Here is an 18,744-nt window from a genome sequence, read left to right as displayed (position 1 = left end):
TTATGTCAGTTCTTCTCCAATTAACAAAGAAAAAGTTAAATATATGTGCCGGTCACTTACACTTCAAGGAAACTGGCTACGTCACTATCAGGTCGCCCATCCCCTTAGTCAGGAAAGGGCTCCTTGAGAGGCACGTTTCGGGGACTTGGAAAAACACAGCATACGTAATCCAGGTCCAACACTTGGGACCTACCCACCGAAACCGGCGTCTCGCATGAATGAAAATCGTAAACATGTTTCTCACTCTCAACTCTTCATCCAGGACACCGCTAAGAACTGTGTCCCATAACATGATAATTTTACCTAGCTGGTCACCACACATGACATGGAAGCACTTCCCATATTGGATCAAAAAGTAAAGACACCAGCCAGCCTTCCAACGTCACACCTGCACGCTGTAGGTTGTAGTTCATTTAGGTTTTTCCTTGCCCCACAATGTTGTAGTAAGTGTTCTATAAATGTTGCAATACAATACATATTTCCAACATTTCTGTGCTTATTCTCACTGTTGTAAATTTCCTCTCAATGGAATATCCAGATGCAACTATTAAATAAGAGTAATATCACATGCTCATGTCCATGACAGTTCAGTGGCCCTTTAGAATTATGGACAAAAGCAGTCAATAAATTTGGTCTTTACTTGAGTCCATAGGTTTTGTGTAATTCAAACACTCCGACAATGATGTACAACCTCGGGTTGGGATCATTTATAGCCCTGCCGCACAGCATGCCCTGCTCATTTCTTGATTCAAACAGACTGTGAGTTTCCACATACTGAGCAGGTACACGCACCCCTTAAATAGAGAGCACCAGCACTTATTTCCCTTGAACATTCATTCATTGTCAAGAACTTGAGTAACAACTGCTATCCAATCACCAGTCTCCCCAAGGAAGTAGCTGAGATGCTCGAGGTTGTCATTCACCACTGGGTCGCTGGCTTATTTTTTTGTTTCATTTTTTTATGTTTTGGAGCTGTACTTAGTGATATTTTTTTAGCTCCCCTAAGGATTTTTTGTTGTGAATCACCAGCATTTCCTTTCAGTACACTCAGGTACTCTGCCAGCACCATTGTCAATGTATTCTTTGTGACCAAGTGTGCAATCCCGATACATTCCAAACGACTTTTTCGCCCCGATTAGGACCCCTTCAGTCACTCACCTGGGTGGAAACACTGGTACAGCAAGTGATATTATGATGAATTTTGTCACTAAAACAAAGCATGCAGCAAAATACTCTTACTGCGAAAGGCCATCCAAACAGTGGTCCTTGCCACTCAACAAACCAGTAACACATTTAGTGATCTTGGTTATATATGCTTTGCCAAACGTGTCATCACTCACTGAGCGATGTGCCGCCTTCCTTTACACGTTTCTGTAACACGACATATAAATTATGCCACACAGATGTTCTGAATTATCATGACTTCATTGTTTTGGTCTTTGCACCAAAGGAACTATCCAGTGAGAACAAATAGTCAATTTATGCTCTGTGACTAAAAACTCAGGCTTACTTTATAAAACTGTTTAATCAAAATGAACCACTGTTTTTGCTGTACATTAATTAGCCAGGTTCTTTCTGGAATACAGGGCTGCCCTTTAATATGTTTGCTACAACTATGAAGAAAGGTAATGGATGCCAACCTCCAAGCCACAACCCTCTGCGCTCGTGAACACTAAACACTGCTGCTCGACCATCAGAGGCAACTTACGGGTCCAGCCAAAGTTCTTGCAATCCATTATGCGTCACTGGCCACCCAGTAGCATGTGCCATGCATAATTTCGGGATTAGAGTGAGTTTTCAATGAGGTACTCGTTCAGGGATAACCTGGTCTAGCAGTTCGGCTTGCAGAAGGGGTAAGACTGATTTGCATATGGTTGGGTAAGTGCCCATGGGTATGCCCAGAAGTTCGTCCTGTGCGGACTGTCACTGGAACCAAGCTATACCCGACTGAAGAGCCCCAATCAGGGTGAAAGCGGTCTTTGTTTGCTTGTGTTCCAGTTCAGGGACAACCTGCCATTGCAGCCTGGGCAGGACTGTTCCCTGTGGAGCAGGGTCAAAACTGATTGGTACATGACTGGGTCAAACTAAGGTGTTATGGTGGGCAAAAGAACGATGGGTTGGAATACTACCCGGAGAGATTGCCAGTGGTCAGACTTATTGCAAACACTCCTCCAATCATGTTTTGTATGTTTGAGTATTCAGCAAGGGCCATTAGCTGAAATTTTACTCCATGATGAGTCACCATCTCAAACAAACACTAGGCGTACTTACAGATAACCCACCTAAGGTGAGACGCCTGTAGAGGGTTTTGACTCTGAAACACACCCAGACTCGATCTGATAAAGTGAGGATGCTTCAAGATTGGCTCCAGGAAATGAATTCAGTAAGCTGCATAGAGACTGTGCCTACCCGTCTGCTTCCAGCTCTGTAGGGGAGACATAAAATAAAGGAGGGGCAGCAAGGCTGATGGGGCAACAATCCAAAGGGTGTCATAGGTAATCCTGTCAAACTCACTGCCAAGCCACACCACCTTCCACCCTTAAGCCAAGTTACACGTGGGGATGAGGGACGGGCCGTACAGCATACAAACATTCCCACATATTGTTTCGGCGCTGCCTCACTGATAATATCTACGAAAAAGTTGACAATGCAGCCACTGAACCTATGACACAGGTGAAATGATTAATAAACAGCCTCAGGTGTAACAGCGGACAGCCGCATGGGCGGAGAAACTGCTCCCACCAAAATCAGATGTATAATGAGAGGCCAAACGGATCACTTCTGGTCACAATATCAGAAGGGGCATCAACTGTGTGGGACTGTACATCCATGTGTGATGTGTGCTGCAATCCACAGATTTAAAGTACAATCTTAGCAATCAACGTCTTTCCACCAGCCTGAATTAGACAGAGGTTTCTGTGAAAGAAAGAAGAAAAAAAAAAAGCCTCTGTGGTGTGTGCTAGAAAAACATTTAGTTCTTCCTCTTCCTCTTCCAATTCTCTTTGTTTTTTTTCCAGTGGGACATTCCACCAGCTTGTCAAACCACAGGCCAAGGGATCATTTTTTGACTGTAGAGGCGCGAAACATGTTGACCACATTGTGTTAGGACTAGGTACACTACCTTTTTTCCTTTCCATGGAGTATAGTGGGACAGTATTCACCGCATTTACTCCTCTGGTTTCCTTTTTTTAATCTTGGCCTGATCCTTTTTCTGAGTTATTAAATCATGATGCCCAAGGCTCAGAGACAATTTTAATTCACTTGTCTCTCCTACTTTTTTCTAATTTTCAGTATTTTCTGCAGACTTAACTACATCTGCTATATCATCTTCGGTTGAGTACCATCACCTTGCTTGGGGTGGTCCGCCAGACATTGCAGTGCCGGTCTGACGAGGAGATTGCCCAATGATGACGCTCAGCATCCTAGTGGATGTTTGAGGGCTCTCCTGAAAATACTGGCACGTCCTCACTCTGCATGCATATGTATTGGAACAGTGTACTGTTTCTATTTACAGGTTTAGGACTTTGGAGACCGTACACTGGACCATAATTCTCCCAGTCCCAGTCTTTTTTTGTAGACCCAAGACCAACATCCTAGGAATGGGCTTAAATTCACGTTTTTTTTTTGTTTTGTTTTTTTAAACATAGAACCTTTTGACATAGGTCTCCAAATTCTTCAAATCAACTCCGAGAAAATAGAAGGAGAACCGCATTTACAGGAGAAAAGAAGAACTATTTTAAGAGCTCAGAACTGAAAGCTATTGCTTTTTCTACAACTTGAATTAGGAATAGCAAAGGGAGACATGCTGGCAAGGCACACGCAGAGGGCAACCCTACTGTTCTCTCTCTGGGTGGATGACAGCTCATTTATGGTGACGATTAAAGGTGTTCTTTGACAGAATACAGTAAAATAGCTCTAGACAAAGTGTGCCACCGGCCTCGGTGGACTTACTTCCTAATTGTGACGGAATGTCAACTCAAAGATGTTGAGAAACGGACTGAGTATTTGTGTACAATAGTCAATCACACATGCTGAAGCTCACAAGAAACTAAAGCCAGTGTCGTCAGCCTAGGAGGCTAAGGGATCGATGGTGGCGTGCAGCTTCATCTTAGGTATAATCAGCTACAGACCAGGGCAATTTAAAACTAACAGTAGCACTTAAGGGTCCGAAAGCAGTGGAGGGATTTAGGAACCATCATTGTTGAATGCCTTTATGATCTCACAAATTAAACCATTTTTTAACAACAAAACTCTGCGATGACAAATACAAAGACACCTTGAGCTGGCTGCAGAGACAGGTACACCGTGCAAACCAAACAGGGTGTTTTTTTGTTCAATCACCCAGCCTTCAAGACCAATGAACTGGCACAGCATAAATGTCTGTGTGGCCTGAAACTCTGCTGTTGCACCATAAGTGCGACCATGAGACTGAAGAATGATACAGTCACAAACACACAATACACCTTGTTAGCTGGTCAGTAAGTGCAAACTGAACTTCAAGACTTCTAGACAGAGCACTCGTCTGAGGTACCAGGGTGCAGAGGTATGCTTTCTATACAGCACACGCTGCCTTCACATTAAACAAATAAACATCCACTGAGCCGGAGGCTTTTACCTGCATATACTCTGTCGAACGGAACTCATCATCCCAGCCATGTTCGCAGACCAGGGCCATTTCAAGGCTTTTTATGTCTATCCCTTAAATTCTTTTGGGGGGGGCAACATGTCCCCGAGGGGGCACTTCAGCTAAGTCCATGTCGGATAAGAGCTACAACTGTGCTATGTTTAACATCATTTACTTTATTTTTATAACGTGTGGCATGTAAACTGCAAACCTGGACTATGAAAATAATTAATATAGGTACATTTATCTCATGTGAAAATCCAACAAAACTGGATAGCTCCGGCCCTCGAGGAGCAGAGGGGGGTAGAACATTCTTGGGTCGTTGGTGAAGAAGACAGTTCTGGAAGCACCTAAGAAGCAGCTACTGTTAGTCACAAAAATAAGACTTCACTGTCCCTAGAATGCAACAAAAGGGAGTTCAGGGAACATACTTAAAAAATGCCTAAAGTTCCCCTTCCAAAGGCTATCACTTATCTTAGAAAGAATAACACATCTTGAATCTCACATTCACACATATACTGGTCTGTCTTTTTCAAAAGTTGGGAGGGGGTATCAACGGCTGTTGAGCATCCCTTCCTGACCTCAGCCACTACACACAGGCCAATGTATGTCCCGGGAGAGGGGCAATAGCCAACCACATGAGAAGCGGGTAGGTGACCTTCTGGGAATCTGGGATTAAACATACAATTTGTATGGAAAGCTGGAGGGCATAAGAAGCAGTTGAGATTACTCAAGATCACCTTTTCCACCTGGGGAGGTGGAGACTGTCGAGGTGTTCTATTACATGAAATCATACGTACACCTAGCTCCAAGGGAGCACCTGGACTGCAACACGTCAGTTTCTGGGGGTAAGTGTGATAGCCTCACGACAAAGGCAGTGGACGCTCAATGACTACAGACTATGAACACTAGGGGCCCATGGTTGACTCAATTCTGGAATACCAGCAATCTGCCTTAAGAGACTGGCTCTGAAAGTAAGTACTTTCTGATGCAGTTAAGCAGAAATTTTCAGATCACTAATCAGTGAAATAGTGCGCCTACCTCCACCCACCTGACACACAGTGGTGGATACAGTAATTAGAGGTCGCCAGCACTGAGGTACAGGCCTGCTGCAACATTCAGCACTGTGTAGGTTCACAAAGACATACATTCCAGTTACCGACAGACAGCAGGATTCGAGCAAACTAAGTTTTTTTGAACTGCTTCTACCTTTGACATTTCCAATATTAAAAGCCAGGTAAGGATAGAGAGAGCACCCTTGCCGGACAGCACTGACATGTACGCACAGAGCACCTTTAGAAAAAGCGCCCAGCATTACACCAGCAGAGACACCTCCAAATTGGATTTTGAGATATTCACTTGGAATAAATTTATATAAAATCAATCTGAAGAGAACTCAGTGACACATTGTGTGGTCGTTCAGATAAATATGGCCTGGATTCTGTACCTCTGTTGGTCACGCTGGTTTACAATGCACGGGATTATCTTCCACAACAGCTCCATTCTACAACTTGTATTTTATGGGCGCTAACTGCTCAAACTTAAGAAATACATTCTTACTTTCTTACTGGCCCCTGCTCGGTTACTGCACCCAGATTCAAAAAGAATAAAATTTTAAAAAAAGAGTGTCTTGGCCGCACAATACATTCTCAATCAACAGACACAAGAACTGCTTGCACCGTGCACCTTTGGCACTGTTCCCTGCCCGCAGAATAGAAGCAGTAAAGTGCTGAGTGCGTCTGCATAAAGTAAACACAGATTACAAATGCCACCAACAGACTGCAATGTGCATATAAGCACAAGATACAAAAATTGTAGTTAGTGAGTGGCTGACTGCACAGGTGTGATTCAAATAATGCAATGTTTACAGTCAGTCTGTAGATACACTATGCACGGTAAACAGAGGGAGACACTTTTTAAGCCGTTTCGACAGATTGACAAAAAAATCTGAAACTCATACATTTGATACAAATTCTTGGGACACTCCTTTACTTCCGGAAAACTAGGACAGTGATAAATTCCAACAGTACCCCAAGTGTAAAACGTACACCTGTACAATTCTAATCAGGAGAAAACTCCACATTGCAAAATACACAGAAAATATTAATTAGCTATTTTCCGCTTCTTTCACCACAGGGAAAATACTTGTGGGAAGAAATGCTTCCCACGAACAGCATTAATTATTGGGGTGGATCTCTCCATTTTCATGCTGAAAATACACTCCCTTCTGCACTTGAGCAAAAACATGGGCATTTCCAGAAGGTGGAAACTACCAGGGAAGTGGTTTATGGCTGCCCACAAAGTCACAAGCTTGTATCTGTTCTAACTCTTTCGACACTGAAACAGGATTTGACACTTTAAATATTGAAAAGGATGCTCACAGCCCCCACCCTTCTGCTGAGCTCAAAAGGAGTTATCCCTACACCTTCAGGTCGACCTCTCCATCACAGCGACCTAATGTGTAGTTCCTGGGAGGAATTTTACACCTTATTCAGGCCAAGTAAAGGCTGGGGGAAACTGACAAATTAATGCAAATAGCCTTCAGGGGCTTCAGGCAGGGAGAAGGCAACTTTCTAGAAGTTACCTTTCCTTAATATTAAACGTCTGACTTCACCACTGAAATGGATTTTTAATAACTATTAAAAAAAGTTGCTTAATTATTTTCCTTATTAGTACCATTCCCAAGGTACAGCATAAGGTTCGCCCCAGGTGCACCCATAAACCTGCCCTCAATCCTGCAGTGGAATGTTCTTATTCATAACCTTCATTTGTGAGGGTGTAATTCTGCCAAAGCAACCTCTTCCCTCACAACAGATCCATTAGGAACTTCGGTGAAATCGGACTCTGCAAACATCTTTGCAAAGAAGGCGCTGTGTGTGTACTTACAACACGCATAACAAACAGACAATGCAGTGTTTACTGTGGGCCCTTTGTACACAAAAATACATTAATCTGTGTCGGGTTTCATCAAGCACATAATACAAACTATCAGGGTCGGATTCTGGATCTGGGAGGGCCACGGCAAAGCACAGGAGCTCCATGAAAATGCACTGGCGGCGGGCAAAAATAAACACATTCTTTCAGAGTCCTGCTGTTTTAGATACTGAGCATTACAAGTTCATAGGACGCAAAAAACACATATGTAAGGAATAGGATCATCGCGTGGGGAGTGTAGCTACCCAACTCAAGGGTTAATCACAACCCTAGTCAGAGTGAACCCTCAAAGTCACTACATATACCTGAGCCCAGCCCCCTACAGCTATGGCACTGAGCAGACATGCTTAATTTAGGGCAATGTGCAAAGTATGTATGCAGTATTAAACTAGTAAAAAGTAAAAATGCAGATCAATAAAAATTTCACACAAAATAAAAAAAGGACTAAAATGTAATAAACAAAATGACACCAAAATGAAAAAATCTACTAAGATGAACAAGACATATGAATTTGTCAAGTTTTAAGCAGAACTAGCACCAAGAAGCACACAGTAACACTCAATGGTCGTGAAAGACCAGGACCTAGGCACACTTTGATGCTGGCCGCTATGGATACACGAATCAAGTTCGTCCTGGTCAACGATTTTTATCTTCTGACTTAGTCCTTTACGTCCAAATCCATCACAAGAGTACCCTTATAAAGGACCCAGGACCTTAGGGGAGGCACTTAGGAACTCATAGGGTGTCAGACAGACACCAACAGCAGGGTCCAGTCCAGGTTCAATTGTCACTGATACACAGGGAAGTTGAATGAAAAATCTTTTGCAGCTTTTTGTATCCCTGATACTTGAACAGAAGATCTGACCTATGACCTGTAGAGCCCACGTCTTTGTCCAGGGTCCAAAAGGAAGCAGGCCCAGTCCTTCAGGGCTCCTCTCAGATCACGGACGGCAGGTCCAGTCCACTTCTGTTCTGCCTCAGATCCAGCAGTGTTTTGAAGTGGGTGTCTGGAGGTGCCACATTTATGACTGACGCTAGCTCGTGGGTGGAATCAATCAAACAGTACATATGTAGAGCCCTACTTGTCACCAGTGAGGGTGCATAATCTACCCAGTGGGTAGCAGTATTATTATTCACTATTGCTGGGGGCTGAAGCCTCCTCAAAATAAGTTATGTTGCTCATCTTCCACAAAGAAGTAGTATCTTTATTATTGCTAGCTATAATTAAGGAGTCACAGGATTCTTTCCTTATAGTGGATTTCCTAATTTCTAAAGTTTGTTTGTACTTCTGTCTACACCTGTGCAATTCATAAAATTATCTAGGTGACTTGATAAGGGCTGATCACAGTTTTCTGTTCTCTTGAGAGCAGGCTAGATGAAACCAGCCAGAAGGGACTTTCCTCATCCCACAATTCTTAACAGTCATCAGACTTTAGGAACTTCGAGATAACATTGAACGCTCCACAAACCACCCTAAAATCTGACCCTTCTGTGAGTAACATTACAAATTCTTGGTAATTTGCATAAATTAAGTTACCCAAAAACAACTGATCATATATGCCTTGCTGGCTCGTCTTAAAACCTTAACTGTTAACTAACTCAATATTCATAGAATTTACAAGTGGGCATGAATTCAATAACACTTTTGAAGGTAAAGGTTTGTGATCACTACAGGCCTCGAAAAAATCTACTTGCCCACTCGCTATGGCAAGTGAGATTTTATCAGGATGAGTTATTTTAAGGACCTACTGGTCCATTCTGGCATGTGAATTTGAGCTGGAAAGGAACATGTGTTATGTTCATTCACAAAATGAACGAGCAATAGAGATGACGCATTTGCTGTCTGTTCAGGGGCAGAGGTCAAATGTCAGTTTGTCTGTTTACTAAGTGCTGCTTATCTTGCCCTCAAAAATTGTGTGTACTTTTTTTCTCTTACTACAGTTTTCAGAATTTGTAAAATGAGCTATCTGACAATCATTGTGAAATAAAAAGCTGTCAGTTTTTTCTAACACACAAGGATCCTCGCTCAGCCCGACTCTCTTCAATGTCTACATGAGCCCCCTCGCCGACACCGCACGCAAACACAGCATCATCATCACCTCCTACGCCGACGACACCCAGCTGATACTTTCCCTCACCAAGGACCCCACCAGCGCCAAGACCAACCTGCAAGACTGAATGAAAGACGTCGCAGACTGGATGAAACCAAGCTGTCTGAAACTGAACTCAGACAAAACGGAAGTCCTCATCCTCGGAAACACCCCGACCTCCTGGGACAACTCCTGGTGGCCCACGGCCCTTGGCACCGCACCGACCCCCTCAGACCACGCACGCAACCTCAGTTTCATCCTGGACCCACTTCTCACCATGACCAAACAAGTCAACGCCGTATTATCCTCCTGCTTCCTCACCCTCCGCATGCTCCGGAAGGTCTGTTGGATCCCCGCCGACACCAGAAAGACCGTGACCCCGCCCTCGTCACGAGCCGCCTGGACTACGGCAACACCCTATACGCAGGAACCACCGCTAAACTCCAGAAACGTCTGCAACGAATTCAAAACGCCTCCGCCCCCCTCATCCTCAACATACCCCGCAACAGCCACATCTCCGCACACCTGAGACACATGCACTGGCTTCCGGTCAGCAAAAGGATCACCTTCCGACTCCTCACCCACGCACACAAAGCCCTCCACAACAAGGGACCAGAATACCTCAACCGCCGCCTCAGCTTCTACGCTCCCACCCGTCTTTTCCGCTCCACCAACCTCGCTCTCGCCGCCGTCCCTCGCAGGTCCTTCTCCTACCTGGCGGCCAAGACTTGGAACACCCTCCCCACCATCCTCAGGACCACCCAGGACCACTCCGCATTCCGGAGACTACTCAAGACCTGGCTTTTCGAGCAGCAGTACCCCCTTCCCCCTAGCGCCTTGAGGCCCGCACGGGTGAGTAGCGCGCTTTATAAATGTTTATGATTTGATTTAAATAGCTTGTAAATAAATAGTACAAATATTTCAAAATATATTAGGAATTGCAAATGCACTCTTTTGTAATTCAGAACTAGTGTTTTTTTATACCACAGACATACTGCACTAACAAATTTAAATGTGCTATCATATGTGATAATAAAGAAAATGGCAGCTTAGTGAATTCAATCATTCGCCTATGTTAACATCATTTGAAACTGGTTTATGGGTCAAGAACCTTAAAGTTAGGTCGCAAAGGTTTTTCAAGTCACCACACCTGCAGGTTTGGTAAAATTTTTATGATTTTTCAAGGCCTGCATTAGTACAAATTAGTAAAAATGGCACTGACCTCTAGTCAAGAGAGGCTCTGTCCTAGGTGAAACAGTGACCTATAGCAGCTATCACAGCCCAAATGGTATTTGTTACTGTCCAAGGGGACATACACAGCCATTATTCAGCCTTAGTGCACATCTCTCCCCATATTTAGACACAAACTGAGAAGAAAGAGACATGTTTTCATCCAGAGAGAGTCTCAGATTTTTTTTTTATTTTGCCTTCACTACTACAGAACAAAAAGTGATCTCTTCAGCATTTCTATCAGAAACTGGTGACATGGTGTTACTGTTGACTAGCTAGGCCAATTTTGCAAAGTGCAAATTCTTATAGCTGTTACATAGTGGGAGAAGCTAAATAATAACCAGAGTCCACCAAGAACAGAAAATCACAAGTGTTAAGATTTGAATAAAGATAGCAAGCTCCTTGAAATTGACAAGTGAATTATTGATTAAGATCCAAGGAACGGACCAACAACTCTTCCATGTGGCAGCTGGTTGGGGCTTAACTGTACCTCTTCAAAAGTTTGAACCCTAACTGTACAGAACTCTCTGAGGTCATTGATGCCCTAAATAACATTCTAATCAACACTAGACCATAACACATCTCTTTTACTTATGATGAAAATGTACAGTTAAAGGGAGCTTGTGGAGAAGGGACATAGCAAATTTATGCCAAGGACGCTTCCTAAATAAAAAATTCCTACAGTGCTACAGAATAATTAAAACAGGGGAAGAAAAGTCAAGGACAAAAAGATTTATCCAAGTAAAACTAAACAAATACATAACATAGAATGGATAAAACAGTGTATATTGGTGTGGCTCCTTCATTATGTGACATATTCCTTGAGCCAACCAATTTTACATTTTTGGTCTTTTTGGTTGAAGGTTCTTCCACACTAGAGCAACTCGAATTGCGATGCCCAGTGCTTGATAAGTCTGGCTTATCATTCATTACAGACAATCGTGACTTTCTCCACAAAGCACCTCAATATAGAACTGTAATTTTTTTTTTTATGTACTATTAGAAAGGGACCCATGAATTTTGAACGCCCTTACTTACACAATCCAGGTTTCTTTACCAACACTTTGTCCCCCATTTTCCATCATCCCTCATTCACACACTTCTAGGCATCAAAACAGACTTTATATTTTTCTTTATGTAAATATCTACGACAAGAAAGATCTTCATCTGACTGTTGTACCATGTTCTGAGTGCATTTTTTCAACCAACCCTGATTTAGTTTCCAAGAGGATTCCTTCCTCTCAATGATGTAAAAGGTGACACTAATGTCTCACTGTCAGGAGTGTTCTGATGTGCCCACAAGATTACTCTCAAAACTGTTTTCAATGAGTTTGTGATAAGTGCTCTATGAGCACAGCTTTTTACCAGCTTGTTCATGCTCTCAGCCAAACAATTTGCCTGCGGTGAATAGAGAGCAGTCTTAAAATGTACAATGTGAAAATCAAATTTCTTGGGACATTTTAAGTGATGAGCTACATGGGTAATACTTCTCTAAAAAAAAAAAAAAAAAAAAAAAAAAAAAAAAAAATTCTTAAGAAATTCTATAATTGTTTTGATATTGACTGCACTCAAACAGTCGGTGCTGACCCACATTGAAGTATAATCCACTAATGGTATAGCATACCGTTCATCACGAGTCATTAATTCAAGTAGTCCAGCATGTCTAGTTTTAGTTTGGACCAGGATTCTATAGGAATCTCAACTGGGGATAAGCAATTTCTTGCTTTTGTCATTGTTTGCACATTGTCAACACTCTTTCACCACACATGGTGATGCATTCCTGGCCACCAATAACATTCGCGTAGCCTGGATTTGGTCATATTTCTACTCAAATGGCCTTCATGAGCCAGACTGATTAACTTACTCTATAAATTCTTTAGAGGTATGACGGCGTTCCCACGGAACACCCTCTCTCGTACATGCACATTTCATCAGCAAAACTAAAGTAACTTTTCTAAGTGTGAGGAATCTCTTTAATAGCTGGCCATCCCTCAATAATAAAATATTTCATAACCACCAAATTTGAATCAGCAGCCACAGCCTGAGACCATTCCTTGTCATCCAGTGCTACTTCACACACCCAGCTTATCAAGGCATTGGCAATTAGGTCAACGCATTGATCAAAACATGGTGTTGATAAACAATCAGCGATGTTGTTTGCCAAGTCAATTTTCAGCTTATTCATTGCCTCGAAATGGTATGACCCAAATAGGTCACAGATGTCACTCTAAAATTGCATTTCTCCTTAATAACCAAACCTGCCTTTGGCAACTTTATGAAAACTTTGCATTCTGTACATCCTTGCCATACACTAAAATGTCATCTTGAAAAAAATAACACCTTGTCAAATCCTTCCAGGACTTTCTTCGTTACCCTTTGGAAGCACGCTGCTGCCAAGGCCAATCCAAAAGGCATTCTAATGAACCTAAATGCACCCAAAAGAATCGCAAATGATATCTAAGGTCTGGAATCTGAATCGAGTAACACCTGGTGGTAAGCAGAGGACAAATCCATGAAACTAAACACCTTTGCATTCTTAATCATGTCTAGGGTTTCAAAAATATTCAGTAATGGTTGTCTTCCCACTGAAGCATGTTTATTCAACTCCCTCAAGTGAACAGGCACGCTGAATTGTTTTCCACCATCTTTCAGAGCCAAAACTATAGGAGCCATCCACTCAATTTCTCTATTCTCTTTAAACTTATTAATTTCTAGTTGCAAATGACCCAACATCGGGAGAGGAACTTTTCTTACCTTTAAAACACAGGGCACAGCACCATTTTTTAAATACAATTTTGTGCTAAAAATGTTTAGATGAACCTGAATAATCACCAAACCCATCTGGAAATTTAGACAGAGTATCATCAGGTAGCTCGTGTCGTCAACAGTTGTACTTTTTGTTGTGCATTGGGACTCAATGTTATGCCCATAACTTTTTGATGTCTCCAACCCAAAATATTGTCCCCTCTCTTTGTGACGTAAAGCTTCCTCCCTATGTCTCGATCTGAGAATTGAATCTTCATCACTATGTATCCTAACACATCTATTTTCATGCCTCCATAACCAACTGGATTTATGTCTGGTGACAATAATGACATTTTCTTGTTTCCAAACACAGTCTCATTTTTTATCTCTAATCATGGTATATGGTGAACCTGAATCAGCAAGCACTGAAATATTTTCGTTCTACAGTAATTTCACACTGTAGCATTTCAGTGGGATCAACATCAACCATCCCATCATTTCTCACACAGAGAACACGATTTTTCCCTTGACTCCACACTGTTCACACCTTGCAGCTTTGTTCCTCTACACACTCAGGCATAATGGCCCTTTTTTCCACATTTCTTGCAAGTGGCAAGGAAACACTTCATTCCCGAACATTTGACGTAATTAGGATTGTCACTTAGGAAATCCGAGTAAAAAAAGATTCTATCAGTCTCTTTACCCTTTGTTTTCGAGTCTTTGCTTTTTTCCCCTTCCACATTTCTGTCCGACCAATTGTCTTCATGAACTGCTTCATTTGCTGTCTGAACATCCTTTCCATTATCCCCACGCATTTCACACAACCACATGAAAGTACTTTCCATACCCTCAACTATAGCTATGGCATCCTTCAAATCAGTATTTTTGCGAGAAGCTTCTCCTGAAATGTAATTAGGTTAGTACATCTAACAATCTGATCATCAACCAACCAACGGGCTAGAGTTTTCAAAGCTGCAACATAACTACCTGCCTTTTCTTGTTTACCTTGCACTCTTGTAAAGAAGTTTGTGTATCTCTAATACTACGTTGATCTCTGAACTGAAATGATTTCCCAACATAGCTGACATATACTGATTATTAGGTTCACCTTCACCTTGTCCCAATGCAATTTTATCTAATCTCTCATACACATTCCTTCTTTCAATCCCAAGACTGTAACAATTTAGTTTGTTTATGTTCTGCAGAAAAATGATGCCCCCCAGTTGCAAGTAAGTATGAATCAAATACGTGGTGGTGGGGACTTATTAGAACCAGACATGGTTTTATATTATGCAACACGGAGCTCACTATAACAATTTTACTTGCACCATTAGATATTATTGAAAACATGGAAAGCATGTAGATGTCATAAACAAATTCATTGTGCCAACACCTATGCCACCAAACGTCACTTTGGATCCTTTCCTGCTATGCCTGTAATATTTCTCTGTACTTCAGTTTATGGTGTGCACATCGCTGTGTGACTATATAGAAAGTCACTGGGTGTGCACAATCCATCAAAATGCAGAGCTCAAAAATCTGCTTCTTTGAAAAAGAGGAAAAAAAATAATCAGCAGCATCCGTGAATATCACACTCCCAATCCACTATTATTTCAATAAATTCTAGCATTTAAAACATTCCAACATGTGAAGAATTCAAATGAATTGGTATGCACAACACCAATAATAATAATATTGAAGGGAAAAATACCTTTTAATTTGGTGTGCACTGAAAATGTTCCTTATTTTGTCGTGCATGCCAGAATGATATGCGCATGTGGTACACTCTACCAAACTCTGCGCTCAACGCACCTTCAGCGCACAAGAAATAAATTCCCACAAACAAAGGGGGACTCCTCCTCATCGACTGCCCAATATGTGCTGCGTCGCACGTTACAAAGGAATACTGCCAATGGAATCATCGCTGCTTCCCCCACTCATGTGTTACATCATTAGTCTCTGTAAGGCATCTAGAAGAGAAGAACTTCGCTCCAAAACCCTGAGGGTCCACATCCAGCCTCCCATGCGAGTGCAGAGGGCTGATTTTTGCTGCTCGCTCCCTCACACTGCTCACCACACAAACCTCAGTACGGTTCTGGCAAGGAAGTTTATGATGGGTCCAGGACTCCGTTAAATGAAGTGGGAATGGTACCTTAAAGCAAAGTCTGAGGGCAAGGGTTCTCGATGAGGTTGTTATTCCAGGTAATCTCTTGTCTCCAATGTTAAGATTTGAATAAAGATAATAAGCTCCTTAAAATAAACAAGTGAAATATTTATTGAGATACAAGGAACGGACCAACAACCCTTCGAAGTGACAGCCTGTCAGGGTTTAAGTGTCCCTCTTCAAAAGTTTGAATCCTAACTGTACAGAACGCTTTGTGGTCATTGATGAACTATATACATTCTAATCAATGCTAGACCATAACACAAAAGTATACACACAGACATAACGGGAGACCAAATTCCACACTCAGGCATGATGCATTAAGACACACTCAAGACAAAGACTTCAAAAATGTTTTAAATCATGTTGTGTTAGCCTTCGCACATAAATTAGCAAAGTGACATAAGATGCACAGAAGATTCAGATGATGAATGCTGTCATCTATGAATTCTCTATTCCAACAGAATACTATTTGTTTCATGAATGTGTTAAGAGTTACTTAAAACAAGTGCGCTGGTAATTTGTGATCCCTGCGCAAACACATATGCATAGGGATCTCAATTATAAATGATACAATGTATGTCTGACAAGGTAATTACCAGATACAATAATGTTTGCACCCTTCATTTAATTTCAGCAGGTCAAACAAGTAGTATTTACTGAGACACGCAGATTGTGGTGTTAAAATCATGTAATTTGCCTGCTGTTCTCCATTAAAGGGAAAATGTTTCCAATATGTGCCATTTATCACACCTGATAAACTCTGAGCCCCAAGTTGTCGGATTTTATCAGGTGAATCGAGCAGCCCTCTATCCTGCTAGGGCAGTTGTGAACAGGCCCATTGTACAGCTAAGGAACAAAATAGCAAATGAGATTTGGGAGCCTTTTACCGTAACAAGAAAGCTCCAGATACCTCCCAAAGGCTTCCTTTGGGCAAGGCTGTAGCTTCCCAGCAACGAGGACTGTTTTGAGAGTTAAACTTTCATTTTTAAAGCTGGTTTATGTCAAGACAAGAGCCTCATATGTGCAATCCCTGTTTGTAGCAGCACAGTGAGCACAAAAACAATACCTCTTCCATAATATCATCTACCTCCACTCTCTTACTCATCCCAAACCCCTTTCTACTACTATGATCCCCAAAATAACACTTTCTAGAGAATTCCCCCGCTACTCATCCATGCCTCATCTCAAACCTTTTTGACTCAGAGCCTCCAGAAATCCAATTAAACACTTTCTCAACTGTTCCCTCTTCTACCCCCTGTTATCTTTTTCAATCCAACTAGCAGATTTACAATCCCGTCAAATTCATTTCATATTCCCCTATACTAATCCATCACTAATCCTTTTTAGGGTCGAGCCTGCGTTGCATGCGCTCGCGCATGCGTATCGCAGGGAGACTCTTTTGTAAATAGAAAAGGGCTCGGAGCCCTGTCAACTTCACGTCAGTGCTTTTTATTGGTTCGTAGGCTTCCCTAATTAAACCTGCTTGCTTTCATTAGTCGAAGGCACCCATATGGCATGCCTTTTCCGGTGGCTAGCCCTCCTCGAGCGCAGCGACCAAGTACAGAAAACATGCGAGGCTCGCTGTTTTCCATCGGGCTTGTGGACTTCTTTTTCTCTAATTTACGAGCGAGATCTCGCTTGGCAGAAGTTGAGCGCCTTACATAGTTAATTTCACATTTTCGGGTTACGTACATAAATGCACTTTTGCCCGACAGGTGAAAAGTCGGGTTAGGAGTTTACAACGCGATCAGCTCTAACACGAGCAAACGCGAGACCCGTTGCATTGCAAATGCTTGTTTAATTTTGCAAGTCCCGTAAGAACAAGCTGCTCTCCAAAAAAGGCTCGGACACCTTGCCAGGGGTAGTAAGCGCTATATAAGTGCGAACCCCCCTCTTCTATCCCCCTACTAGCCCCTTCAATCCAACCAACAGACTCGCACGTCCGCCGCTCACATTACCCTCGTATTTTCCTATACTAATCCTTCTTGTATTCCGGGCAGCGTGCTACTCGCCGTAAAGCGCTTCGACGCCTGGTCAGGGGAAGCAAGCGCTATATAATTACAAATGCGGACCCAGCCACACACCAAAGGGCCAGATGAGTGAATTCACTCAAACCGTCGCTTTGAGCCCTTCCCGGGCTCTTGAGGCGGGAGCCAGCCTCCTGGAGGGGGGGGGGACATCTCCCCGCCCCCCCATGAGACCCCCCAGGCTCAGGAGCCCCTCGGGAGGACACGCGTCTCCTGGGCCCGGCGGCAGGACGCGGGCTGTTCCCGAGTCCGCCCTCAGGTATGGGCAGAGGTGCATTCTGGGACTTGAAGTTTTTTAGAGCAGGCACTTTTGGGGGTGCAGCACACCCCCTCCCCCGCACCTCTCCGACACCCCTCCCGACCGCTCCCTCACCTCTCCACGGATCGGCGCCGGCTCCTCCCGTCCCCCCGGCTCTCCGGTTCCCCGTCCCACTCACGGGCTCAGTGTTTACAACCCGGAGCTCCGCAGCAATGGTGGACCGGGATGGGCGGGGCCAATGAGCGTCAGAGGCCCGCCCTCTTCCGGGTGGAGCGTGCGCGCGCGCCGACTTGTGTTTTTATTTTTTGTGTGTTTTTGCTCCCTAGCGGTCACAGGGGTGTATACTTCCGGCCGCGAGCTCTCCCTCCCTCGCGCGCTCAGGGTGTCCCCGTCCTTGCCGCCTGAACTTACGCCGAGGGGTTCCACCTAAACGCTAGAGCGCTGACTGCACGGGGTCACAGACGGAGTGGGCGCGCGGAGGCGCCATATTGGTTGCTGTCATATAAGTGCTGACGTTCACAACGTGCCCTTTGAAGCAGGTGGTAGGAACCGAGGGCTAGCACCTGACCGGTTCTTGTTGGCATGACCAGTATTTTAATATCAAAGTTGGTAAAAAAATTAGGAAATTCGTCTAAAGCAGCTATTTTTTCACATTATCAGTACATACT

General features: G+C 43.2%; 1 protein-coding gene across 1 annotated transcript in view; it reads right to left on the bottom strand.

Moving 5' to 3' along the window:
* Window positions 1–18,323, bottom strand: part of RNF167 (ring finger protein 167) — a 192,985-nt gene extending 174,662 nt beyond the window's left edge. The window contains exon 1 of the mRNA XM_069215677.1: window positions 18,191–18,323. The gene's annotated coding sequence lies outside the window, so the exon portion shown is untranslated. The remainder of the gene's footprint in view (window positions 1–18,190) is intronic.
* Between the last annotated feature and the right edge of the window lie 421 nt (window positions 18,324–18,744).

Source organism: Pleurodeles waltl, chromosome 12 (assembly GCF_031143425.1).
Source record: "Pleurodeles waltl isolate 20211129_DDA chromosome 12, aPleWal1.hap1.20221129, whole genome shotgun sequence".
NCBI lineage: Eukaryota > Metazoa > Chordata > Amphibia > Caudata > Salamandridae > Pleurodeles > Pleurodeles waltl.
This window is presented reverse-complemented; position numbering and strand designations above follow the sequence as displayed.